Below are 27,513 nucleotides of genomic sequence, written 5' to 3' on the forward strand. Positions count from 1 at the left end.
CTGTAAATCCTTTGGATGAATTGGCATGTTGTCTGGATGTGTCTAGAGTTTTCCAGGTGAACATTTATAAACCAAGCACCTCGGACATGATGATATCTATATTTCTGTTTTTCCAACTGACTTTTCAGTAACACACAGAATGAAGGATTGGTTTAATTATTTCATGTTGAAAGCATTGCATAAAATTGTTTATCTAAAATTGATAAAATAAATGGATCACAAGCTGCTAGATAGTTTAGGCCAAAAATGGGCAACAGCAACAATGAAGGATCAAAAGGTAAAGGTTTCCCTTGACATTAAATAGTCATGTCTGACTCTGGGGGGTAGTGCTCATCTCTATTTCTAAGCTGAAGAAGCAGCATTGTCTGTAGATGCCTCCAAGGTCATGTGACCTTCCTGCCAGAGCAGTACCTATTGATCTACTCACATTTGCATGTTTTCGAACTGCTAGGTTGGCAGAAGCTGGGGCTAACAGTGGGAGCTCACCCCATTCTCTGGATTCGAACCACTAACCCCTTGGTCAACAAGTTCAGCAGCTCAGTGGTTTAACCTGTGGCACCACCAGAGGATTAAATACAACAAAATCCAGAGTTCACAAAAACAGTGTGCCTTATTGAGTCAATTAGAAAGTACAAAATACATGCAAGCTTTTGAAGCTTTACAGGCTTCTTCATTAGACAGATGTTAAAAATCATGCATGGGGTAAAAGTGATAATGTTTGAGTCAGAAAGCTACTTTTGGTTTCAGATAATAATTATGTTGTCAGTCATTTAAAATGGTCTGGAGAAATCTCAATGCAAGCAGAGAGTACTCCCCTTCTTGGCCATGTGGGGCCCAGGGGAAAGGGGCAGGAAAAGAGTGGTAATGAAATTCAAGTTCATTAGCAGCAGCAAAATAACTTCCATTGAGATCCAGGCTATCTCTGTCCTGTATGAGGCCAACTGGTGTATCACACGTTAGCCTTCGACCGTAAAAACAAATCCCGTATACTCCTTTTTTTTGTAACTAATTTTATTCAAAGAAACAAACCTACAATCAAACAAAGACATATACAGAAAGACAGATTTCACAAAACAAAAGAACATCCCTTATATTCAATAGCTCTCTGAACATATGCATCATTTTTAAAGAAGCTCCTCTATTAGCAAATTGTAGGTCTGCCACTTGGAGTACATTGGTTACGTTCATTACAAGTAGACATTTAAAAGTAAAAAAGATCCTGTCTGAACAGAATAGTATTTCAGGGCATAGTTGTCACCCTCCCTTAAGATCACCGAGACAGCCTTGGCATGTCCCAGGCCCCTTCCACACAGCTGAATAAAATTCCACATTTTCTGCTTCCAACTAGAATATATGGCAGTGTGGACTCAGCTCAAAGTAGATATTGTAGGATTTTCTGACTTGATATTCTGGGTTATATGGCTGTGTGGAAGGGAGGAATCCCTGTCTACCAAGAAAGTTACTGAAATTTGTCCACAGGAACAGATCCCTTTCAAAGAGAGCTCTTAGTTTGCTTTCTGTCTAGCTGTTTCCCCCCCCCCCCCCCCCCTTTCTTTTCTGTTTTTCCATCACTTTGATCTTTCTCTTAAAGTTATTTAATCCTCCAGCTTGGTCATGAAAGGAAATTGCTAAAAGGAGCCAAAAAAGTTTTGAATCATATGATGCTGTTTTGTTTAGCCAAGTATCAGTGGAATCCTCCTCTGTGCCAATCTGAAATGGACCTTCATGTTAGTATTTAATGTTATAATTAATGCAAGCCAGTGTTACATCTGTTTTATGGGCTGCATAAAAGTTGTTAATTATTGTCAAAATAACTTTCAAGTTATGGTGGCTATGAATAAGATATTCCAAAGCCCCCTTGTTATCAACAGCTCTGCTCAAATTCGCAGTCTTGGGGTTGTCTTGAGCCCCCTGGACTGCCAATTTGCTGGTCAAAAATAGGAGAGGAAGAATTGTCACTAAAGCCTTTAAGAGTGACAAAGGTTTCAGGAAGCTGTGGGATGGTTTAACATTTGGAAAAAAGCAAATAACAATAAGGTAAAGGTTTTCCCCTGACATTAAGTCCATTTGTGTCCAACTCTGGGTGTTGGTGCTCATCTCCATTTCTAAGCCGAAGAGCCAGCATTGTTCGTAGACACCTCCAAGCTCATGTGGCTGGCATGGCTGCATGGAGTGCCATTATCTTCTTGATGGAGTGGTACCTATTGAAACTACTCACATTTGCATGTTTTCAAACTGCTAGGTTGACTGAAGCTGGGGCTAATAGCAGGAGCTGACCCCGCTCCCTGGATTTGAACTGGGGAGCAAGTTCAGCAACTCAGCAGTTTAACCCACTGTGCCACTAGGGGCTCCAATAGCAACAATAAAACCACCGCATTCAATTTTTCACAGTCAGAAAGAGATATCTGGTTACCCTTAGTGATTTTGTCAACTTAGGCTGTCACTGGAAGGCCCTGTAGCAGAAAATAGTCCTTTTTACACTCTCCCAACAGGAAAGAGTTCTTTTTTCCATCCTGGACATTCCACAGATATATAAACTCCATATGCCCAGTTTCCAACAAACCTCACAACCTCTGAAGATGCCCGCCATAGATGTCAGGAGAGAATGCTTCTGGAACATTGCTGTACAGCCCAGAAAACTCATGGCAAACCAGTGATTCCTGCCATTAAAAGCCTTCGACAACTATTCTAGGTAGAACAATTGATGCCAGAAAGCCAGGCTGGCCACAAAAAAATCACTTGCAATGTTCGTGGTATTAACCATTTTGTTGTTATAAAACCAAACATTCGCAAGCACTTACGCCTAAAAAAGTATAACTTATCCTTGTGTAAAAGAATATGGCACAAGAGGGAATAGATGAAAAGATGAGGAAATACAGTCAAATCATCAAATTAGTAGAAAGCACACTGCTAATAGCGTCTCACCCCCAAATAGACATATGCGAATTTCAGAAGTGATTATTTCCACACACACTTGGATCAGCCTACCTATTAACAGGTCGGTTATGAATAAATTGACTTCTTCAGGAAAAAAATCTTTAAACTATGCTCCGTGTCTCATTTATCTTTGTGGTTTCGTTGAATGGAGAACCCAGATTATGAAGAGCAGCAGCTAAATTGGTATACTATCACTCAGGTCCAATTTAAAAGGACAAAGCACAAAAAGAAGAAGAGAGGAAGAAAAACTGGGGGGACGGGATAGCTTCAGGGTATAGTTAATGATGGGAAAGAATGGCTTTAATGCCTGCATCACTGGTCTTAATTTGTTTCAGGTCAGTAACAGTAGGAAATCATTAACATATGATAGTTATGCCTTTCCTCGAATTTACTGTCCCAGTATTTCTCCTAATAAACTGATACCTACATTACAAAAATATGTCTAATTAGCACCTCTGTGACAGCAGCAGTGTTTTGGTACCAACTGGAATCCACTGCTTTATGTGATGTTCTGCTAAAGGCACAAAAATATGTGACAATAGTTCTTTGTGTGGATTTGCAACCTTGAACTATGTCCCTCCCTACCCTCAAGCCTCGAACAGCATGGAAACACCACTTGAAACACTGGTTGGATATTTGCGACATGCTCCATAAATACTCAAGCAATTAATGGAGCGCTTCTGAGGAAAAAAAATAAGCTCTCATAAAAGATAAAAAGAAGCATTTCAAAACACTTTACAAAATGCAAATGGTTTCTTATTGTTCAGCTCCTTTATTCTGTTAAATAATTCATCACAGCAGCTCCTCGATGCTAGGGTCACTTTTGTGTCTGCTTCATTTTGTGGGTGTGTCTCTGACACAAGTGATGGGAGCAAAATTATCTCTGAAGAGAACTATTTTGGATTGGGTTGCTCTGGTAACTTCTCTTATCAAAGCACTCCAAGACAGCACTCAAGAATGGCACACTCAGGCAGGGATGAGAGACAAAGACTCTGGAACCTAAGCAAAGTTTGGGAGGAACAAAGTACAGCCCACATTCACTAGGGTTAGGGGCACAAGACCCTCGCAAAAGCAAATAACCACCATTTTTTTAAAAAGCTAATTTTCACTTGAGAATCTTTACTAGGCATCTTTAGGTTCTCCAGCACAACTTTGCCAGATGCTGACCACTGAATTGCACCAGAGGGCTAGAGATTCATAGAGGAGTGTTGTCTCTAGGAATCCCTAAATCCTCCAGAAAGACTCTATGACTATCATCTGGTAGAAATTGGCCATAAAGTTGCACTAGAGGGCTAGAGATTCATAGAGAAGTGTTGTCTCCAAGAATCCCTAAATCCTTCAGAATGACTCTATGACTGACATCTGGTAAAAGCTGGCCATAAAGTTGCACTAGAGGACCTAGACATTTCTAGAGTGACTATTTTTAATCAAATTCACAAAAGTCAAAATCACAAATGTGGAGGGACAACTGTATATAGTGGGAAGCATTATCTTAATGTACAGGAGCAAGCATATTCATTCCGAAGGAAAGTCACACTGATGCATGCTTAAGCCTGTAGCCAATGACCAGGACCGCCAGCAGAAAAAAAAGGAGGGGGGGGGGGTTGTTGAATTTTTTTTTAGCAAATCATGAGAAGAAGTTCCATAACACAAAATAATTTAAATAGTATGATTCATTCTATATTTTTATAGATTAATTAAATCCATTGTCTTGTCTCCTTCATGGGGGGCTTCAAATCCCTCCCATGCCTTAGGCTTTGCCTACCAGTTGTGGGTGGGCCAATTTGGTTGCTTCCACTATATCAGCTATTGCTGCAAGTAATGACTGTAAATAAATTGTGAAAATTTGCTTGAGATAGTGCTTGCAGTTCTGGAGGGAATTGTTTATTTTTTCCTTCTCATAGACTTAGCAGGGTGGTAGTGAAGGCATCTGCCCTTGCACTTTGCTACTCTGCTGCTGAGTATGCAAGCCCAGTGTGGAACACATCTCACCACACTAAAACAGTAGATGTGGCTCTTAATGAGACATGCCGCATTATCATGGGGTGTCTGAACCCTACACCACTGGAGAAATTACACTGTTTAGCCGGTATTGCACCACCTGACATCTGCCAGGAAGTAGCAACCAATAGTGAAAGGACCAAGGCAGTGACATCTCCAGCCCATCCCCTGTTTGGGTATGAGCCAGAATGTCAATAACTTAAATCAAGAAATAGTTTGATAAGATCTACAGACACACTCTCTGGAACACCTCAGCAAGTGAGAGTCCAAAAGTGGCAGGCTCAAACCCAGAACCTCAATCAATGGCTGATACCCAATGAGAGACTCCCCCCTGGGCACACAGAAGACTGGATGACTTGGAAGGCACTGAACAGACTGCACTCTGGCACCACGAGATACAGAGCCAATCTTAAGAAATGGGGCTACAAAGTGGAATCCATGACGTGAGAGTGTGGAGAAGAGCAAAATGCTGACCACCTGCTGCAATGCAACCTGAGCCCTGCTACATGCACAATGGAGGACCTTCTTATAGTAACACCAGAGGCACTCCAAGTGGCCAGCTACTGGTCAAAGGACATTTAATCAATACTAAGCTTTGTGTTTTGTTTGTTTGTTAAAAATGCAATACAAAATAAATAGCGGGGGGGGGGGGGGGGTTGGTTAACCAGTTCAAATTCATGAGTAAACCACGTTTTTTTGTAAACTTGGGGGGGGGGGGTAACTACAGCCCTACCAATGACCAATTCTCAGCAGGACCAATAGGACTTTGAGGAAGGATCCTGAACAGTCTTCTGGGCACCTATTAAAAAGTGCCATTGGATACAACTTCTAGTCAACTTCTTTTATTGCAGTCCCCATGGAAGTTTAACAAAAGGACAATTCTGTTTCTTTGTTCAGCTTCTGTTCCTGTGAGTTCAGGTGGCTGGCTAAATGTCAAAGTACTAATGAGTTTTGTGTGGCAATGAGCTTTTACAAGGAACCCTCACATACAGGAAAGTACACACTAGGGATTTTTGCAAATTATTATTGGCCAAATTTCTTGAAGAAATCAGTGGCAGAAACATAGGTGACTGCAAAAGTAGATATCCAGAATGAATATGTTACCTTACAAACTGTCTCTTTCTGTCTGTTGCCATGACAGTTGCAGTAGTCAGCTCAGACAGTACTGAAGCTAACGGTTCATTGTTTAATGAAGAGATGTATTCCCTGCCATTTTCATCAGAAGGGATTTAATTCCAGAGGCCAGGCTCTGCTTAGGTTCAACACCGCTTACATTTCCTGCCCTATGGTTTCAGAGAGAAAGATAAACACAGTTTTATTTAGTAGACTGGAAAGAATTACATTATGCCTAAAGTAGTTCTCCCCCCCCCCCTTCTTGGTATACATATCCAATGGCTGCTACCAATCAATCGGCAACAGTGTTGATGTTTTGGGAAGTAGGACTTTAAAGAGCATATCCTGACCTATATACTCTGTTCATAGACAGTGGCAAACTATACTGAGCACTCCCTGCTTGGAAACATGAGTCAATTGTGTTTCACAAAGTGAGCTGGGTAGAACATCTCGACTAGATACTGAACCTATGAACATTTACCCAAGAATAAACACTCATGAGCTCAGAACTTTATTGGTTCCTCAAAACTCCATGGTTTTGAGGAAACATTCTCGTCCTATATTGCAGTTGGGGATTTGTAACCTATTTACAGATCTATAACTGCTTCATATTCATGTAAGACAACAACCTTACTGTAAGACTACATAAATGACCCCCCAGTCCACTTGGGCAGTTGAATCATGCTAAGGAAGGCTGTTTAGCTGCTGATGGGGTGCAAAGAGAATGACCTCCAGGCCCCTTGTATCATGGAACAAGGCTATGACAATCAGAAGCAGGGTCTTGTTGCAATTGTTGATGCAGTTTCACTCACAAGTTGGCAGTATAATACCCCTTGCACCTTAATTTGCAGCTGAATAGACATCCTTCACCTGATGAGGCTGCTGGATATTAAGGTGGGCTAGGAAACATTACTTACTGCTCATCTACAAAGGCATAATAAGTCATACTTACAATGAGTTCAATCCAGTCCCCATGATAGTCTTTCACTAGCTGTAGCTATACTGAACTCCATGGTTTTGCATTGATGTGGTGGTGGTTAGACTGTGGAGGGGTGGGTGTGTTGTTATTGCGATGTGTGCTGGGGAAATTATTTAATTTTGCTGTACAATGTACATTGACAGTAAAGTTATTCTGTTATATTCTCTTCACTTCTAGTAGGTATTACGAGATAAATTGAACTAATCTGGTTTAGTTCAGTTTAAAGAAAAACTTGGGAATTCTCTGGAGTTTGCATGAAATTCCAGAGCAATCCCACAGCTTTGAGGCAGTGTGAATAGTAGGATGGGGTTTGAATTGGCATAGGGAAAAGGGAATGAATTATGGCCATGTCACCGCTATCGCCACTCCCAGATGGTGGCAGAGCTCCACAACAGCTTCCAGCCATCACAACCCCCCCCCCTTTCCCCCTGGTCATGAAGGCACCTCTGCTGGTGTCAACATGGGTTGCTTGCAATGGCCGGGAGCTCTCATGGAGGTCTGCAGTCATCTGGCAGTGGCAATAGTGACGTGGACGGTAAGATGGTAATCCAGGAGGGCCAAGATGATCTCAGTTGGACTGGACTGGCTGGACTCTGGCCTGCCACAAGCACCAGTTTGGGATGGTGGCTTCAGTTATGCTTATGTAACTAAATGCTCTAGATTCTATTGGTAATACACTGCAAACATTTTGAATAGAGATACAGGATGGTGTGGTGCAAAAAATGCTAAAGGCCACCAAGGATGACTATGCATCAGTGTAATCTATTTTTCAGCGCATAAGTACTGACCCCAGTGCAGCATGATCTGTCTGGCAAATGGTAGTGCCACAGCTCTGCCACCTGAATCATGTCAAAAGTGAATTACATTCAGACACATTGAATTACATAGTCCCCTTAAGTACAAGTAACCTTGCTGCCACTCCACCTCTACTCTTTCAACAAACCACACAGGACGGAAAAGACAGCACTAACCTCTCCCATACCACACAATTACAGGATATAGTCTTCTTTCATAAGCCTTCCTCCCATGTTGCATCCAGCTAATAGGTAGAAGATGTCCTCATCCTCTCAATATATTTGCAACCACATCCAGTAATATTTTACATCCCTTACACTGATCTCCTACAGCTGCACACTAAACAAAATCCCTCATTACAAGACAGAAAGAGTATTTCTGTAGTAAAGAGCCTTTTATTGTTAGGTTGCTGTTTAGATCTGGGGGAGGGGGAATAATTATCCTGCTGTTGAAATCTGTCCTGCGAGTTCAGGTTGCGGTGCTTTAACAAGCTGTGAACACGGAGGAGGGATGAGCCACTGAAAGGAAGCATGCCCTTGAGCTCTCTCTGTGGGCTGGTTCTGGTCTGTTGATATTCACCAAACATGTTTTACTTTAGGAAGGGAAAAGGTGGACCTTGGTGAGACAAGCAAAGCCTTACCCTTTTAAATTAAATTAAAAAGAACAACAAACCTTGCAGGCAATTTCCTCTTAGAACAAGAATCAAATAAAAACTACTAGTTCCTTTAGGAGACAAAGAAACATAAAGCCATGGAAATAGTTATAATGCAGTGTTATGTGAAATAAGGAACCGTGTTGGTACCACTAGCATTTAAAAACCTGTAGCCATGTAAACACTCTTCTTGGGCACAGATGAGGTGGCTTTTACCCCACGCACAAGTAGCAAAACCACTTCTAAAATAAACATGCTTCTCTCTTCATTGCACTTTAAATAATTAGATTACCACCAGCAAAAAGCTTTTGGAAAAGAAATGCACCGAGAATCTAGGATCTCATAGACTTTGTAAGTGCCTTGGAGCCAGTTCTAGGACGTTTTCAATTCAGCAGTGTTTTCCGATCCTGAATTGCTGCATCAGTCTCAAAGACGTTATTCCTGAAAGTGAAAAAAGCAATAGGGGTGCTTTCCTTCTAATAAACATAGTTTTTTCCAGATGGCAACCATTTAATACACAGTTCTGACTCTGCCTTGATAAGTGCCAAATTCCTCAACGTCAGTGCTACAAAGATAAGTAATAACTATAATGTTATCTGTATAATACCAAGAATCATTAATTGGTGTTAAAAGACCATTACTAGACATCTTTTAAACCAGAGGTAGGCAATTGTGAAGGATAAAGGCTATTCCTATTTCCCATATTCTCCCCCCCCCCCCAAAAAAAAACAAACAACCCAACAAATCCATAAGCCAGAGCATCACTTCTGGTGTGATTCAAATAAATGTTACTTTTTGTTTTGGTCTAAGGATGAAAAACACTCATTTTTACTGGGTTTTTGTGGCAATTTAGATTGACTGGAGATATTTGTTTGCAAAAAAGTATTCAAAAGTTTCAGTTGGAGAGTTGAGTGCTTTTGAGGTATTTGCAAATGTGGGTCATTGGCGAAAGATAATGTTGTATAGATTTGTACTTTATTGCGGAGAACAACTTTTAACTTTGCTGCAACCAACTTTTCTAGAAGTTATGGGAGTTCACTGGCAAGAAGCAAAACTACACAGATTTGGGTTGCTGTGAGTTTTCCGGGCTGTATGGCCAAGTTCCAGAAGCATTCTCTCCTGATGTTTCACCCATATCTATGGTAGGCAGTCTCAGAGGTTGTGAGGTTTGCTTTTCTAGCATCTAGCTTAGGAACTGCCTTGCAGATATCCCATTCTTCCCCTTCCATGAAAGAATGACACATATACACTGAGAAATCATCCACCAGAGGTAACCATAAACCAGCATTTCTCAACCTGGGGGGTGGGTCCCCTGGGGTGTTGTGAGGGGGTATCAGACAGGTTGCCAAAGATTATCCGAAAACACAGTATTTTCTGTTGGTCATGAGGGTTCTGTGAGTGGAAGTTTGGCCCAATTCTATCATTGGTGGGGTTCAGAATGCCCTTTGATTGTAGGTGTACTATAAATCGCAGCATCTACACCTCCCAAATGTCAAGATTTATTTTCCCTAAACTCCACCAGTATTCAGATTGGGCATATTGAGTATTTGTGCCAAGTTTGGTCCAGATCCATCATTGTTTGAATCCACAGTGCTCTCTGAAAGTAGGTGAACTACAACTCAAAAACTAACAGAGAGTGCCTACCAAACCCTTCCAGTATTTTCTGTTGATCATGGAAGTTCTGTGTGCCAAGTTTGGTTCAGTTCCATCATTGGGGGAGTTCAGAATGTTCTGAACTCCTGAAGTACTGTATACTGGAGGCTCCTTCTATGGAGGCTTTTAAACAGATGGATGGCCATCTGTTGGGGGTGTTTTGAACGCGATTGTCCTGCTTCTTGGCAGGGGGTTGGGCTGGATGTCCCATGAGGTCTCTTCCAACTCTATGATTCTTTGATTGCAGGTTAACTATAAATCGTAGCAACTACAACTCCCAAACAACAAAATCAATCCCCCCGCCAACCCCACCAGTATTCAAATGTGGGCATATCAGGTATTTGTGCCAAATTTGGTCCAGTGAATGAAAATACATCCTGCATATCAGATATTTACATTATTCATAAGAGTAGCAAAATTACAGTTATGAAATAGCACCGATTTTTTTTTATGGTTGCGGGTCACCACAACATGGGAGATTGTATTAAAGTGTTGTGGCATTAGGAAGGTTGAGAACTACTGCCATAAGCTGTAACACAACAAACCTAATGGACATCTCCATGAGCTACTTGTTCCAGTTTACACAACCAACAACTTGCCATCTCAGGAAGCATCTAGTTGACAATGTATTTAACATTAATTGGTTGTATCCAGTGGCATAATTTTGCAAGCGCAAACATTATATTGCTTGCAGAAACCTACTTCATCCTTCTATAAGTATCAAATTGAGTACTTTTATTTTCCTTGTACGCCATTGCACATCTGCTTAGATAACTTGTCTTTATTTAATTACATTGTTAAGAATGTGTTAATATTTATGAAGCCACTACCTAAAAACACCCAACTATTGTGTTTTTCCCCCACCAAACTGATGCAAACGGGCATTATTATGCATCAAATCACTGTGTAGTACGATCACACTTAGGGAATGAGAGATGTGAGAAAAAAGCAGCACTGCAGTCATCACATTCAATGCAGGTATTTCAATTCTCTTCTTTCCAAAACCACCAGGTGGCTCATATGGGGTTCCCAGTGATCTCATTCCCAGGAACGGCTGCTTCATTTCAACAGTGCCCTCAGCACCAAGAGAATGGCTTGTGGATCTGGAAGTCCTGTGTTCAAACCTTAGGCATAAGAACATGCATTCTTTCTTATGCATGAAAAGGAAAAGACCTCTACAGGATAAAACAGATTCAATGATAGTAACGCAAGCATATGATCAAAATAGATAGGCATGTGAAGAAAAAAAAGATGTAGAAAGCAAGGAAGGACATTAAAGAAAAAGACATTCCAAGGATGAACCAGAGCTGGCCTTGCATAGCTTTCAAGATCAGATTGGATCTGATACCTTCAGGTATTTAAGCCCCTGTGGAGACCAGGGTTTGAATACCTACTCAGCCATGGAAACCCACTGGGTGATCTCGGGAAAGTCACAGTCTCTCAGCCTCAGAAGAAGGCAGGGACAAACCCCTCACCTTGCCCAGAAAGCCACATTATAGGGTTAGCTAATTCAAAGGCAGGCAACAACACCAAAAGTTGTTGTAAGCGCTGCAGTGTAAAGAATTACTGAAACATTGTCTGTGAAGAACTTTGAGTAGAGAGCTGTAAACATGGCAGGTGTAAATAGGGCTTAGTCAAATGCCTGCAGACTGTTTTTTGCATGACAAATTGTGTCATCAGACACAAGACAGGAGAAGTTAAGGTGGGCAATCCGGTGGAAGAAGTGCCTACTGGAACCTGCATGTTCAGTCATGGAGGACCCCTCTGAAAGTGGAAAAAACACAAATAAAGAATGTGTTGTCAAAAGCTTTCATGACCAGAAAAACTGGGTTGCTGTATGGCCATGCTCCTGAAGCATTCTCTCCTGATGCCACATCTATGGCAGGCATCCTCAGAGGTTGAGAGGTCTGTTGGAAACTAGGCAAGAGATGTTTATATATCTGTGGAATATCCGGGGTGGGAGAAAGAACTCTTGTCTGTTGGAAGCAAGTGTAAATGTTGCAATTGGCCACCTTGATTAGCATTGAATGGCCTTGCAGCTTCAAAGCCTGGATGCTTCCTGCCTGGGGAAATACTTTGTTGGGAGGTATTAACTGGCCTTGATTGTTTCATGTCAGGAATTCCCTTGTTATTTGAGTGTTCCTCTTTATTTATTAATTGTAGAGTTTTTTAATATTCCCAGCATAGGATTCCCCCAGACAGGAAGCAGCCAGGCTTTGAAGCAGCAAGACTATTCAATCAAGGTGGCCAATAGCAACATTCACACTTGCCTCAAGCAGACAAGAGTTCTTTCTCTCACCCTGAGCATTCCACAGATATATAAACCTCACTTGCCTAGCTTCCAACTGACCTCACAACCTCTGAGGATGCCTGCCATAGATGTGGGCGAAACATCAGGAGAGAATGCTTCTGGAACAGCCCAAAAAACTCAAAGCAACCCAGCAAATAAATAAATTGTTGGGGTTTTTTTTTACCCTCAGAGAACCTCTGTCTGGGGATTTCTGTGTCTTCTTGAATGACCACAGAATTGCACCAGAAAAACTCTGAGGTGACTAGAGAGGTCTTCTCTCTAAAAATTTCAAAGTCCTCCAACATGACCAGAGGAAATTGACCTGGGGGTCAGAGAGATTTTAATCAAATCCATGACTGTGGCTTGAAGAGTGGGTCCTTGGCATCAGCTGGGCTTTGGCTCCAGGACCCTCATAGAAGGCAAAGTCTGTGGGTACGCAAGTTTCATGACATGCAGTGGTGTCCCTGATACTAGTACAGGTAAGGTTTCCCCTTGACATTAAATCTAGTCGTGTCTGACTCTGGGGGATAGTGCAAATTTCCATTTCTAAGTCAAAGAGCTGGTGTTGTCTGTAGATGCCTCCAAGGTCATGTGGCCAGCATGACTGCATGGAGCATCGTTACCTTCCCGTAGAAGTGTGATTTATTGATTTACTCACATTTGCATGTTTTTGAACTGCTAGGTTGGCAGAAGCTGGGCCTAACAGGTCACCCTGCTCCCTGGATTTGAACTGCCAACACTTTGGTCAGCAAGATCAGAGGCTTTTTGGAAACAGATGGCAAAAGCTGTGATTGGGTGGCCTCTCAGCCAAGGGGAGGGCTGCTTCTGAGACTGAAAATGGTAAGACTGCAGCCATCCAGGACTTGATCCTGGATGAGAGGGCGGATCTGGCATGCATTACCGAGACCTGGTTGGACGAGGTGGGAGGTGTAAACCTTTCCCAGCTGTGTCCTCCAGGTTTCGGAGTGCATCAACAGGCCAGACAAGGGGGGCGGGGAGGAGGGGTCGCAGTGTCATGGTCTGACCATCACCTTCCAGTGTCATGGTCTGACCATCATCTGATCACATTTAGACTTACTGCGACCCTAAACCTCCGCAGGGGTGGAGGACAAATTAAGATGGTCCGCCCTAGGAGACTGATGGATCCGGACGGTTTCCTGAGGAATCTTGGGGTTCTTCCTGCCTTGGAGCCTGGCGATTCTATCGACGCCTTAGTAACTCTCTACAACGGGGAGATGGCCAGGGCGTTAGATACGATCGCACCCGAACGCCCCATCTCGTTGCGTCGTGACAGGCCATCTCCTTGGTTCACCGAGGAGTTGGCTGTGATGAAGCATACGAGAAGGGGGCTAGAGCGCAAATGGAGGAAATCTCGGAACGTGTCTGACCGAACACGGGCTAGAGCCTCCCTTAAGGCATACTCCGTGGCTATACGGGCGGCCAGGAAGTCATTCACGACCACCCGTATAGCATCTGCAGCAAATAGATCATCGGAGCTGTTTCGGGTCGTGGGTGAACTCCTCCACCCACCAGCGGTGGAGGAGCTCCCCGACGACCCCGCAGCTCGGTGTCGCGATTTCGCACACCATTTTGCAGATAAAGTCGCCCAGATACGCTTCGAGCTCGACTCCAATTCCATCGCAGTGCCAGAAGAGGTGACGGAGGCACCTGCTTGTCCAATTTTATGGGATTCTTTCAGGCTTGTTCTTCCTGAAACCGTGGAGGAGATCCTTGGGGCTGTGAGAGCGACCACCTCATCCTTGGACCCATGCCCATCTTGGCTCATTAAATCAGCCAGAGGGGGGTTGCTTGACTGGTTTGTACCGATTATCAATACATCGCTGGAGCAAGGAATTTTTCCATCTAACCTGAAGCAGGCCGTGGTTCGCCCACTTATCAAAAAAGCTTCCCTTGACTCCTCGGTACTGAATAACTACAGGCCGATCTCCAACCTCCCCTTTTTGGGAAAGGTGCTGGAGAGGGTGGTCGCCTCTCAGCTTCAGGGTTTCCTAGACGATACCAACTACCTAGATCAGTCACAGTCTGGTTTCAGGCCTGGCCATGGCACCGAGACAGCCTTGGTCGCCTTGGTGGATGACCTCCGCAGAGAACTGGACAGGGGGAGTGTGACCCTGCTGGTTCTCTTGGACATCTCAGCGGCTTTCGATACCATCGATCATGGTATCCTTCTGGGTCGTCTCTCCGGGATGGGCCTTGGGGGCACGGTTCTGTCGTGGCTCCAGTCCTTCCTGGAGGGACGAACTCAGATGGTGAAGCTGGGAGATGCCTGCTCTGACCCCTGGCCTTTGACCTGTGGGGTCCCGCAAGGCTCTATTTTGTCTCCCATGCTTTTTAACATCTACATGAAACCGCTGGGAGAGGTCATCCGGGGTTTTGGAGTTGGGTGCCATCTCTACGCGGATGACACACAACTCTACTACTCTTTTCCACCTAATTCCAAGGAGGCTCCTCAGGTGCTAGGTGAGTGCCTGGCCGCTGTGTCGATCTGGATGAGGAAGAACAAGCTGAAGATCAATCCCGACAAGACAGAGGTCCTCCTGGTCGATCGTAAACCGAATCGGGGTATAGGGTGGTTACCTGTGTTGGACGGGGTTACACTCCCCCTGAAGCCACAGGTCCGCAGTTTGGGCGTCCTCTTGGATTCCTCGCTTACACTTGAAGCTCAGGTGTCGGCGGTATCCGGGAGGGCCTTTGCGCAACTGAGACTTGTGCGCCAACTGCGACCATACCTCGTGAAGGCTGATCTGGCCGGGGTGGTCCACGCCTTGGTCACCTCTAGAATGGATTACTGCAATGCGCTCTACGTGGGGCTGCCCTTGAAGACGGCTCGGAAACTTCAATTGGTCCAGCGGGCAGCAGCCAGGATGCTAACCGGGGCTCACTATCAAGAGAGGTCTACCCCTCTGTTTAAGGAGCTCCACTGGCTGCCTTTTATTTTCCGAGCCCAATTCAAGGTGCAGGTGCTTACCTACAAAGCCCTAAACGGTTCGGGACCACCCTACCTGCGTGACCGCATCTCCATCTACGAACCCACACGCTCGTTACGGTCATCCGGAGAGGCCCTGCTTGTGATCCCACCCACGTCGCAAGCGCGCTTGGTGGGGACGCGTGACAGGGCCTTTTCCGTGGCGGCCCCCAGACTTTGGAACGCCCTCCCAAAAGATCTCAGACAGGCCCCCACTCTAGCCGTTTTCAGAAGGAAGTTAAAAACTTGGCTGTTCCGTTGTGCCTTCCCAGACTAGGAATCCCCATCCCAAGTCCTAGAAGCACTTTAGCTCAATCAATGTTGCTGCACACCACACTTTTAATCCTACGTTCCCCTGCCAATTTCAGCACTTTTTAACCCTGTACCCCACTGCGCCGGCCGAACCAGTTTTTAATAGTGTCTTGATGTATTGTCATTGTGGTTTATTTTGCTTAATTGTTTTGATTTGCTTTGTTTATTGTTGTGCTATGTTTTCTTTTGTATTGTGTTTGAGGCTTCGGCCTGTGTAAGCCGCATCGAGTCCTTCGGGAGATGCTAGCGGGGTACAAATAAAGTTAATAATAATAATAATAATAATAACTGAAGGCAGGGAGGGGGAGAGAAGGCATGCCTGGCGCATGTGTGGGGTGAGGGAGAGTGTGCAAGGCTGGAGGGAGGCTCCTGTCAGCAAGTCCCTTCAAGGCATGGGGGTTCTGTGTGGGAAGTCTGGCCCAATTCTATCATTGATGGGGTTCAGAATGCTCTTTGATTGTAGGTGAACTATAAATCCCAGCAACTACAACTCCCAAATGACAAAATCAATCCCTCACCAACCCCACCAGTATTCAAATGTGGGCATTTTGGGTACTTGTGCCAAATTTAGTCCAGTGAATGAAAATACATCCTGCATATCAGATATTGACATTATGCTTCATAAGAGTAGCAAAATTACACGTATGAAGTAGCAACTAAAATAATCTTATGGTTGAGGGTCACCACAACATGAGGAACTGCACTAAGGGGTCGTGGCCTTAGGAAGGTTGAGCACCACTGACTTAGGTGCAGAATCCGTGGATAGTTTACGGAGGTCCGACTGTCCTCCTGAGAGAGGAATAGAGGTGATGTTGGCGCCAAAGACAACCCCTTGCAGCCGCCTACCCACGCCTAAGGGCGCATTCTCTGGACACAGGGGAGTGGCTTACTTTACGCGCCAGACGAAGCGGGAAAAGAAATACGGGGACTGAAGCGCTCTGAGCCCGCTTTTGTTGTTCGTGACCTAAAAAGAAAAGCGGGGGGGGGGGGGGAGAGAGCGAAGCGCCTGCAGAATCAGACTAGATTATCTCCCAATTCCGTCGAGGAAGCCGCCCAGACGAGGGAGGGAAGAAGGGAGGGAGGCGACGGTGGCGATGAGGGTGAATTATTGAAAGACCCCGGGCTGACTGAATGGGTGGCTATGGGGAGGAGGCGCCGTTTCGTCATGGAGTTGGAGGGAGGGGGTGTCCACCGAGGGTCTGCCCCCCCCCCCCCGGATGACAGCAGCCCTTTCGCGCGACCCGAGAGGAGAAAAGGTGAAAGAAAGCCGACGGAGCCAGACCTCCTTCAACTTGAACGCGCAAGGCTCCTCCTCACGCCGCCCCGTCATTTATATTGTTTTGTATTTTATTTTTTATCTTCATTATATTTTACTGTATGTATTTATGTTGTATATTTGCATTGCTGTACTGTTGGGCTTGGCCTCATGTAAACCGCCCCGAGTCCCCTTGGGGAGATGGTGGCGGGTTATAAATAAATTATTATTATTATTATTATATAATGAGAGTGTTCAGCACACAATCAGGAGCCCCTGGTGGCGCAATGACCCAAACTCTTGTGCTGGCAGAACTGAAGACTGCAAGGTTGGAGGTTCGAATCTGAGGAGAGCGCGGTTGAGCTCCCTCTGTCAGCTCCAGCTCCCCATGGGGGACGTGAGAGAAGCCTGGTAATAGTATGATTGCTGTGGGTTTCTGGAACATGGCCATACAGCCTGGAAAACTCACAACAAGCTACTCATATAATACAGTTCAAAGCAAATAATCCGGATTGTCTCCTTTGATAAACTGGATTATATGGCAGTGCAGTTCATAGAGTTGGAAGAGACCTTGTGGGCCATACAGTCCAACCCTCTGACAAGAAGCAGAAAAATCTCATTGAAAGCATCCCTGACAGATGGCCATCTAGCCTCTGTTTAAAAGCCTCCCAAGAAGGAGCCTCCACCACACTCCGGGGCAGGGAGTTCCACTGCTAAACAGCTCTCACAGTTAGGAAGTTCTTCCTCATGTTCAGGTGGGATTTCCTTTCCTGTAGTTTGAAGCTATTGTTCTGCGTCCTAGTTTCCAGGGCAGCAGAAAATAAGCCTGCTCCCTCCTCCCTCTGACTTCCCCTCACATATTTTATCCATGGTCCTCGTCATGTCTCCTCTCAGCCTTCTCTTCTGCAGGCTAAGCATGCCCAGCTCATAGGGCTTGTTCTCCAGACCCTTGATTATTTGAGTTGCCCTCCTCTGGACATATTCCAGCTTAGAGTCAACATCTCCCTTCAATTGCAGTACCCAGGATTGGACACAGTGTGATTCCAGGTGTGGTCTGGAATAGAGGGGGCACATGACTACCCTGGATCTAGACACTAGACTCCTGTTTAGGCAGGCCAAAACCCCATTGGCTTTTTTTTTTTTGCTGCTGCATGACATTGCTGGCTCATGTTTAATTTGTTGTCTATGAGGACTCCAATATCTCTTTCACACCTACTGCTGTAAAGCCAGACATTGTCCCCCTTTCTGTATCTTTGCATTTCATTTTATCCAGCCAGAGCACTATGACACCACTTTTTGCTATAGCCTCTATGGAGCTGTGCTTTGGTGAGGCACCTGCCCTCTTCCTTTGGCAGAGAAGGCAAAATACCTTGCCTAACTACAGCTTCCATAGCACTGAGCTAAGGCAGTGAAAAGTGGTGCCAAACACGGATTCTAACAGACATGGGCAAACTTGGGCCCTCCCTCCAGGTGTTTTGAACCTCAACTCCCACCATTCCCAACAGCCTCGGGCGCTTTCCTTTTCACCCTCAGTCACTTAAGCCTGAGGCTGTTAGGAATGGAAGGAGTTGAAGTCCAAAACACCTGGAGAGAGGGCCCAAGTTTGCCCATTTTTTGTGTTTCAGGAGTGACTTGAGAAACTGCAAGTTGCTCCTGGTGTGAGAGAATTGTCTGTCTGCAAGGACATTATCTATGGTGGGAGGCTTCTCTCATGTCTCCACACGAAGAGCTGGAGCTGACAGAGGGAACTCATCCACACTCTCCCCAGATTCAAACCTCCGACCTTCAGTCCAGCCGGCACAAGGATTTAACCCTCAAGCTGCAGCCCTCCAGCTGTTTGGGCCTCCAACTCCCAGAAGCTCTAACGGGCTTGTTCAATTGTCAGGAATTCTGGGGGTTGAAGGCCCAAACGGCTGAAGGGTTGCAGTTTGAGGATGCCTGGTTTAACCCATTGCGCCACTTGGGGCTGATGTAGATGCAGCCTTTCCCCATCAGATCCATTTTCATTGTTGTTGTTCATTCTTTCAGTAGTTTCTGACTCTTTGTGACTTCATGGACCAGCCTATGCCAGAGCTTCCTGTCGGCTTTCACCACCACCAGCCCCTTCAAAGTCAGTCTAGTCACTTCAAGGATACCATCCATCCATCTTGCCCTTGGTTGGCCTCTCTTTCTTTTTCCTTCCATTTTCCCCAGCATCATTGTCTTCTCTAGGCTTTCCTGTCTTCTCATGATGTGGCCAAAGTACTTCATCTTGGTCTCTACTATCCTTCCCTCCAGTGAGCAGTTGGGCTTTATTTCCTGAAGTATGGACTGGTTGGATCTTCTGACGGCCAAGGCACTCTCAGAACTTTCCTCCAACACCACAGTTCAAACACCATTTTCATAGAATCATAGAGTTGGAAGAGACATTATGGGCCATCCTGTCCAAGCCCTGCCAAAAAGCAGGAAAATTGCATTCAAAGCACCCCTGACATATGGCCATCCAGCCTCTGTTTAAAAGCTTCCAAAGAAGGAGCCTCCACCACACTCCGGGGCAGAGAGCTCCACTGTTGAATGGCTCTCACAGTCTGGAAGTTCTTCCTAATGATGGAATCTCCTTTCTTGTAGTCTGAAGCCATTGTTCTGGGTCCTAGTCTCCAGGGCAGCAGAAAAGAAGCTTGCTCCCTCCTCCCAATGACTTCCTCTTACGTATTTATACATGGCTATCATGCCTCCTCTCAGCCTTCACTTCTGCAGGCTAAACATGCCCAGCTCTTTAAGCCGCTCCTCATGGGGCTTATTCTCCAGACCCTTGATTATTTGAGTCGCCCTCCTCTGGACACATTTCAACTTGTCAATATCTCTCTTCAATTGTTTTCTCAGACATTTCCGTCCCCAAAAACAGGTACATAGACGGCACCCATCTAGAGATCCCAAGGGCCATCCAGTCCAACCCCCGCCCGCCTTGCAGGAATATGCAACCCAAGCCTTCTTGAGAGATACTATTCCGACCTGGGGGGTTACCGCACTCCGAGGAAGCCCATTCCGCTTCTAAGGCGCCCCCCTCCCTCCCCAAACCGGGAAGTTCACCCTGCACGCGCGCACACCTTCCTCTCTCTCTCTCTCTCCCTTTACCCACATAGACACACTTGCAATCTGGCCCAGGCGCGAAGTTTGGGCGCGAGGCAGGGACAATAAAGGCTCCTTTTGGGCACGTGACGATGGCGAGGACTGGGACCGCGAGGGAGGGGGGAAAGGCGAGGAGGAGGAGGAGGAGGAATACGACGAGGCGGCGGCGGCGGGCGCTTAAGAAGGGAGACGTCGGGCAAGGCGCCCCAGTCCTCGCCTGAGTGGCAGCGGAGGAGGAAAGAAGGGAAAGGAAAGGAAAGGAAAAGAGAGGAGGAGACTGGGTCTGCAAGGTGGGCGCTTGGCGGCGGAGAAGCCTGGATGGCGAGGGGCGGAGGAGGCTGCTCGGAGGGGGAAGAAGCGAGAGAGAGACCCTCTGCCTTCCTGGCGCCCCTCCTCTCCCCGCCCCGCCTCCTCCTCCTCCTCCTCCTCCTCCACCCTTGAAGGTGGTCAGGGAGGGAAGGAAGGAAGACCACGAGGCGCCCAGCAAAGGCAGGAGAGAGGCGCGCGCTTCCCTCTTTTTCCTCTTCCTCCTCTTCCTCCTCTTCGTGTTCCTCCTCAGCCTTGGCCATGTGAAGGGACAAAGGTAAGGAAAAGAGGCGCCTTACCGGGGGCGGGCTGGGTCACCACACCTGCCTCCCGCGGGTCAAAAAAAGGACGCGGGAAAGCACGCGCGCCTTCCCTCCTCCTCAAGAACCTCCTTGTGAACCGTTCAAGGTCCCCGCGACACCGATAATCCCGGCCTCCCGACGGTCCCTTTGCCGAGTTGGTCATCTCCTCGGAGTGGCCATCCACGCGGGTCTCTTCCCCGAGTGAATGATGTTGTTTTCAAACATTTCTATTTTCCTTGAAGGGAGCTCTAATCATGGCTTGTGTTGTATCTGCTCCCTCTGTGTGCTGTGCGCTTGTGTTCCTTGTCGGTGGCCGCCCCCTCAAAATGTTTACTGTGCACTGAATGCACATACACGGGTGCTTTGGGGGTCCTATTTGATACTATTCAGGTAGAGGAGCAAAGGTAGGAAGAGTCACGTCGGTCTGTGCTCTGAGATCCGTAGGGAATGAATGGACTTCTCGGTTTTTGATCATAAGCCGCTGTTAAGATTCAGGATCAAGCGGCACCCTTGAAGCACATCGAAGGTTGTTTGTTCCTGGAGTTGGGTGTATTGCCACGCTCTCCCAAGTTAAGAAGGGGAATAATGCTCCTTGAGTGATACAAGAGGTTGATCCCAATGAACAATTAATTGGTGGTTAAATGGGGATACTGACTGGATACATCAGTCTAGATTCGTTTTTTAATTATTGTTACTGGGTTTTTCCCCATGTCAGGAGCAAGTTGAGAAACTGCAAGTCGCTTCTGGTGTGAGAGAATTGCCATCTGCAAGGACATTGTCCAGGGGACGCCCGATTGTTTTGATGTTTTCCCATCCTTGTGGGAGGCTTTTCTCATGTCCCTGCATGGAGAGCTGGAGCTGACAGAGGGAGCTCAACCTGCTCTCTTCAGATTTAAAACACTGACCTCTTGGCCAGCAGTCCTGCCAGAAAAGGATTTAACCTATTGTGCCACCAGAAAGAGAATAATGCTCCTTGAGTGATGGAAGAGGTGATCCCAATGAACAGTAATTAATTGGTGATTAAATAGGGATACTGGATACTGACCTAAGACTTCAGTCTAGATTAGTTTTTAAGTCATTGTTATCTGGGGGGGGGGGTGTTCATGTCAGGAGCTACTTGAGAAACCACAAGTCGCTTCTGCTGTGAGAGAATTCACCGTCTGCAAGGACATTGCCCAGGGGACACTTGGATGTTTGATGTTTTACCATCCTTGTGGGAGGCTTCTCTCATGTCCCTGCAGCTGGACCTAACAGAAGGAGCTCACCCCACTCTCCCCGGATTCAAACCTCTGACCTGTCGGTCATCAGTCCTGCCAGTACAAGGGCTTAACCCATTGCACCACTGGGGTCTCTATTGTTATCGGTGATGTCTGCTTAGTGGAAGCTGCCTGCCAAAGCACCACACCCCAAAAGCAACCCCAAATTGGTGGGTGGCATGCACAGAAGTCATCGCTTTTCACCTGTATGATAAATTGTATACCATTCTTTCCTTTGCTTTATGAGTATGGATTGCGTGACCCAGAAGATAACAGGGCAATGTAACTACATAATAAAGCAAGCAAGACTGAGAGGCTGTGCAGTGTGCTTTCTCTCAATTTAATTACCCCTTATAATGCATATGATTTTAACAAAAGGGGACGTGGGGTTTCTCCAAGCGAAAGACTGGTAGTTGTATGGTTAATAGGCGTCCATTCTTCTCCACACAGAAGCTCTCAGAGCGGCCAACCTTCCAGGTTCCCAAAGGACTTTGTCTGACATAGAGGGTTTCATCTTTAATCCTAACCCTTTGGTGATTAATAATGGAAGACATTCTTATTGATTTTCCCTGTATTATCTCTTCTCCACCCCCACCCTGCCCACGCCCCAACAGCCAAGGTTTTGAAGAGTGAGAAAGAAGCAAACCTGGCTTCTTGTTTTCTTTTGTATTTTGCTTTATCTTGGCATGTCCTCGGTGCAGAGTTGTTCTGTCAAGCATCAGAGAAGCAAACCATAAAGCATTGCATGCCTTCTAAAACAGTTCAGGATCCAATCTCATCTCCATCCTTGGCACAGTATGGTGCCTTAAATACAGCCGCCGTGGAGCGATTAAATGATAGTGCTCAGTGTCAGGTATTTTGACAAGCAAACTCTTCTTTGGGAAGGTTTCTTGTCAAAAGATACAAGCTAGTCTACAATAGAAGCATTCCCAGGCGGGGAACGTAACAAGTTTCAGATGGAATAATCCTCTCCGACACCACTTTCCTCATCCTGATTGAATGTGAACTGTACAACAATGTTGCAGTATCAACATTAATACCTTTCTTGTATAATACAATGATTTTTTTTTTACTTTAAGAAAAACAGATGGTCTTATTTGCACGTTTATTTTCATGAATCCAGGGGCACTGATAGACAAAACTCTCTCTTTTAGGGTTATTAAACTTGCAAAGACATATTTGTAAACATTTTAAAAAGCAACAGTAAGCTTAAGTATAAGGGTGTTGTTGCTCTCTCACTCTTTCTGCACGTTCTTTCAGTGTTATTGTTCTTCTTTGCCTCAAAAAACCCCATTCATCTCCATGTGTTGTTTGTGTTATTCCAGTTTGTTGTTTGATCTGAAAAATGTGACCCGAATAGCATGTTTTATCTTTAATAACCTTTAAGTCATAAAGTGGTTAATGCTGTGACAATTAGCTGACTGTAATATATTATTTTTCACATTAAACGTAATAGAAACTGTAGATGGGGGAAAACTCATTAGTGTGGTGACAGCTCATGTTATGTAGCAACTGTAAATTAACCGTATATAGGATGAAAAGGAATAAGTGTCTAATTAGTTTGAAGCCAAATATATACATGTTCAATTGCACTGGCTTGAAATGAGTTAGTTGCAGTGGCACACATAGAGTCATCTTTCAGAATATATTAGAACGGCATGTAGAATGATTTCACTAAAATGATATTAAAGAGAATTCCTAAAACAAATAATTTCATTTCAGAACTCATGAAAAAGAGGGAATGTCCAAACATTGAAGAGCATCAGTTTCTAGTAACAGTTCAGATAAATAGTGAAAAATATTGAGGGATTGGAATTCCAAAATTGAAGTCCTAAAAACATGTTTGGGACTAAATTAATTGGAATCCCTGTGACTTGCTTTCAAGTAAAATTGCATTGGATTGTGTTGCAACTTGCCTTGAAACTTTTTAGTAGCCCTTTACATAATTGTCTTGACTTGGTTGCATAAAGGACTTCCTTAAGTCCTTTATGTTAATACTTGACTAAATAGCTACTGTATCGCAGACAAAGTTTACTTTTTATTTTTGACATTCTCATTTCTAATTATCCAAAATTTTATATCTGATTTCTGAAATGTCCTGATTTTATGTAATGACAGATCTTTGCTTAAGATCAAGCTGAAAATATCAAGTGTTGCTTCCATAATGAGGCTTTGAGGGCTTGTTCGCCTTTGCATTTAAGCAGACGAAACACTTGGATGTAACAGTCGTTTATCTAGTTTTGACTATCATTTTAGAGGGTCTGTTTTGTCCTTCTCTGACTGCACAAGCTTACTTCATCTGCTCACTCCCACGCATCTCACTAATTTCTTATGGGAGATTGGTGTCCTTTTTTTAATCTAAGAGATTCATGTTCTTTTCAGGCAAACTGATTTCATGAATTTTCTCCAGCAAATCAATCAGACTACAGAGCATCTGTGGAATTCAATTTTGCCCTTTAGGTGTGAGCCTTTTTTCTTCCCTTTCATTATTAGTTTTAGAAATTGTTCGTTTTCAGACTGTGGATGTTGTAGTGCAATTCTCACACATTTCATTTTCTTTGCCCTATGTACAAATTGAAAACTTTGATTGCTGTTATTCCCTTTTTTCTCTTTTGTAAAATGGATATAGTACAGCCGACAACTGTTTTAAAATGTGTGTTACTAGCAATCCTCACACCCTACAGGTTATGGACAGGTTCAAAAAACTGCGGATAGATACAGGTGCCAAGGAAAAATAGATCCTTTCAATTATAACAACGCCATTCTTGTTTCTCTGTCTGTCTCTAATGGACTTCATGCCAGGTCCTTTATTCAAGTGCAGCTTTGCAAATGTACCAAGGTAGGCCTAAAACCGCCTTATGCTATCAATATGAAAGTACAGTTGTAGTAAGATGTAACCTTTTTTGTCCCTACATTGTTGATCAGCCTGAGCAGCTTATGTTGCTAGGACTTATGTGGCTTTGAATGTGAACTGTGTTTCTGAGAAAATTCATTCAGTCTCAACAGAACAACAAAATGCGAAGAGATGTTAATGATAATAGGGATCTGAGCCATCTGTTTCTAGGAAATTGTTTTATCAGTTATTTTATCCAAAATATCTACCCATTGGAAGACATGACAAAAATGTATCCCAAATTGAATTTATGGGGAAAAGCTTTTTATACAGCTTACTTGTTTGAATAGACAAAAAAAATTCAGTTAGAAGGCTGAGCTACGTTTCAGCTTCATGCATTCTCAGAGCAGGTTTTTATTATGTGTTATTCCTAGAAGTCAGCATGATCACACTAAATGTTATATTTCAGTTTGTTATTATACTGCTAGGTATAGTGGAGAAGAAGACCTACATGCTTTTATTGGATGTTTTGGAAACTTCAACTGCTGGTGGGGAAAGAAAAGCTACAATCTTCTGATCTGTGGAAGGGTCAGGAACCATGTCCTCTTCTCCACTTGATGTTTTCGCATGTTGGTTGCGAACAAATGAGATCGTTTCTTCCTCAAATGGATCATAAACACTAACTCAGTATTTGAGAGTAAAAGATGTGATGCTTAGGATTTACAGGTTGCCTACAGAAGCAACCTTAGCTCTGTAGCTGTCATGTTTACTGCATTAGTCATCTTCACTAGAAAGATGGGAGTAGAAGGTGCTGATTAAGAAACACTACAAAAATCTATTTTAGTCCAGATGGAGTAGATTTTCACACCTGCATTTTAGGAAAGCTTGCAAAGTTTTTCTCCCCTTGATGACTATGTGAAATTAGTAAGGGATTGGTATTTTTAGCCATGTCTGTCTGTTTTTAACACAGTGTGCTAATAGGTTATATCTGCTTAGTATTATGTGAGATTTTTGAGCAGGGTATTGAGAGTCAATCTACCTGTGATCTCAGTGGAGCTCTTTCACCTTATTTTCAATGGCACATTCTCCCATTTAAAAATGTTTTTGTATGGCTTTCACATAGCAGCAAATATTTTCTCATGAAATATTTCTGTCAATTATCAAACATTTAGAAGGCTGTCCCGTATAAACCTACCCGAGAATACGTTCCAGTGAACTTCACCGAACTTTCTTCTGAGCTGACATGCATAGGGCAGTTTTTCCTGTTATATCTTTTGGCTTAATTTCTTACACTTCGATATGAAGCATTCTGATTTGTGCCGTGAATTGCTTCAACATTTACTCAGGTATCAGTAATAGTGTGTGTGTAGTTATATATTTAGCACATACTCTAGCTCATTGCTTAAGTATACATACTTTTTATATGCCTACAAAAGATATTATGCATTTATTTATCAGACAACAAAGCATTATTTATATGGAAAACTACCATGAAGTGGAGGATTACAGCTGCAGTATAATACATGTTTTGTCATTCTTAGCAGGATATTCTACATTTTTCCTTTTTATATAAAGATTTATTAGTGCTTAAACAATCTGAGGTATTACCATAATATGCCATGTATCTATATCAACAGTTACTAGTTTCCCTTAAGTTGTGTGCCTGAATACTTTTTAACTTGAATTCAGACTTGTGGTGAGACTTAAAATACATGCTGGGAAGGGTTTCTCCGTTAATGAATTGACAACAGTTAGTTTTATCTACTGTTGTTTTAAAATTTTATTGTTCTGATTTTATGCTACATGTGTTGACGGGGATTGTTATAATTTTATGTGACTTGCACTATACTTTTGTACTGTTTTTACCTGTTGTATGTTACATGTGCACCCCGGAGTGCCTCGTAAGCTGCCCTGAGTCCCTTTGGGGAGATTGTGGCAGGGTATAAATAAAGTTTATTATTATTAAGTTTATTAATAATCTGATGATAGAAGATGGTGCATTTAGTACAAAGCTGTTTTTCCTCTTACCTGCAAGCCTTACATTATATCAATCATTTTCTACATGAATGTAGACTTAAGGGCTAATGTAAAAAAAAATACTGGCAGTTTTATTAATTGCCACTTTTAAGCAAAACGGGCCATCTCCTTAGGACTGGGCTAAATCCATCCATCTACCTTTGGTGATATCTAAGCCACACACATCCCACACACACTTGTTGGCTTAGAAACAGAAGAAGCATGGAGAAGATTATATATGTCATTACATTTGTTCATGAAGTGGCAAGGTGATGACATCTTGACATGCTTTTTCCTCCTCTAAAGGGACCAGTTACTAGTTTGTGTCTGTGTGACTTTTAGATAAGAATATGATTTTGTGTGCTAGTTTACTTCCTAAGTATAAATTTGTGTATGTTATACACAGAGACCATTCAGCTACTGGAAATGTTTACCTTCACACGTTCTTCTGGATTATCTCTAAAACCATGTAAATCACCATTTCCCCTCTTCAGTAGTCATACACCTTTTAATCTGTTATTTTTCCCCCTTGATCCTGACCATGTCTGTTTGTCTAAACTACTTATTTGTGTTGTTGCTGATGAGTCCATTTGCACACCTCTAATAACACTAAGCTGCATGTGTTGCTTGATTTAATACTTCCAACATGTTTGTCTTGAAAATACTTTGAGAACGGTATTTATACAGAAAACACTTGTATATCAAATATGACTAGGAAA

The 27,513-nt window shown here is 43.9% G+C and overlaps 1 protein-coding gene across 1 annotated transcript in view; it reads left to right on the forward strand.

The window, feature by feature from the left end:
* Positions 1-20,095: 20,095 nt before the first annotated feature.
* The window catches only part of CNR1 (cannabinoid receptor 1), a 37,513-nt gene continuing 30,095 nt past the window's right edge, over positions 20,096-27,513 (forward strand). Inside the window, exon 1 of the mRNA XM_060753012.2 lies at positions 20,096-20,664. The gene's annotated coding sequence lies outside the window, so the exon portion shown is untranslated. The remainder of the gene's footprint in view (positions 20,665-27,513) is intronic.

This window comes from Anolis sagrei, chromosome 1 (assembly GCF_037176765.1).
Source record: "Anolis sagrei isolate rAnoSag1 chromosome 1, rAnoSag1.mat, whole genome shotgun sequence".
Classification (NCBI taxonomy): Eukaryota; Metazoa; Chordata; class Lepidosauria; order Squamata; family Dactyloidae; genus Anolis; species Anolis sagrei.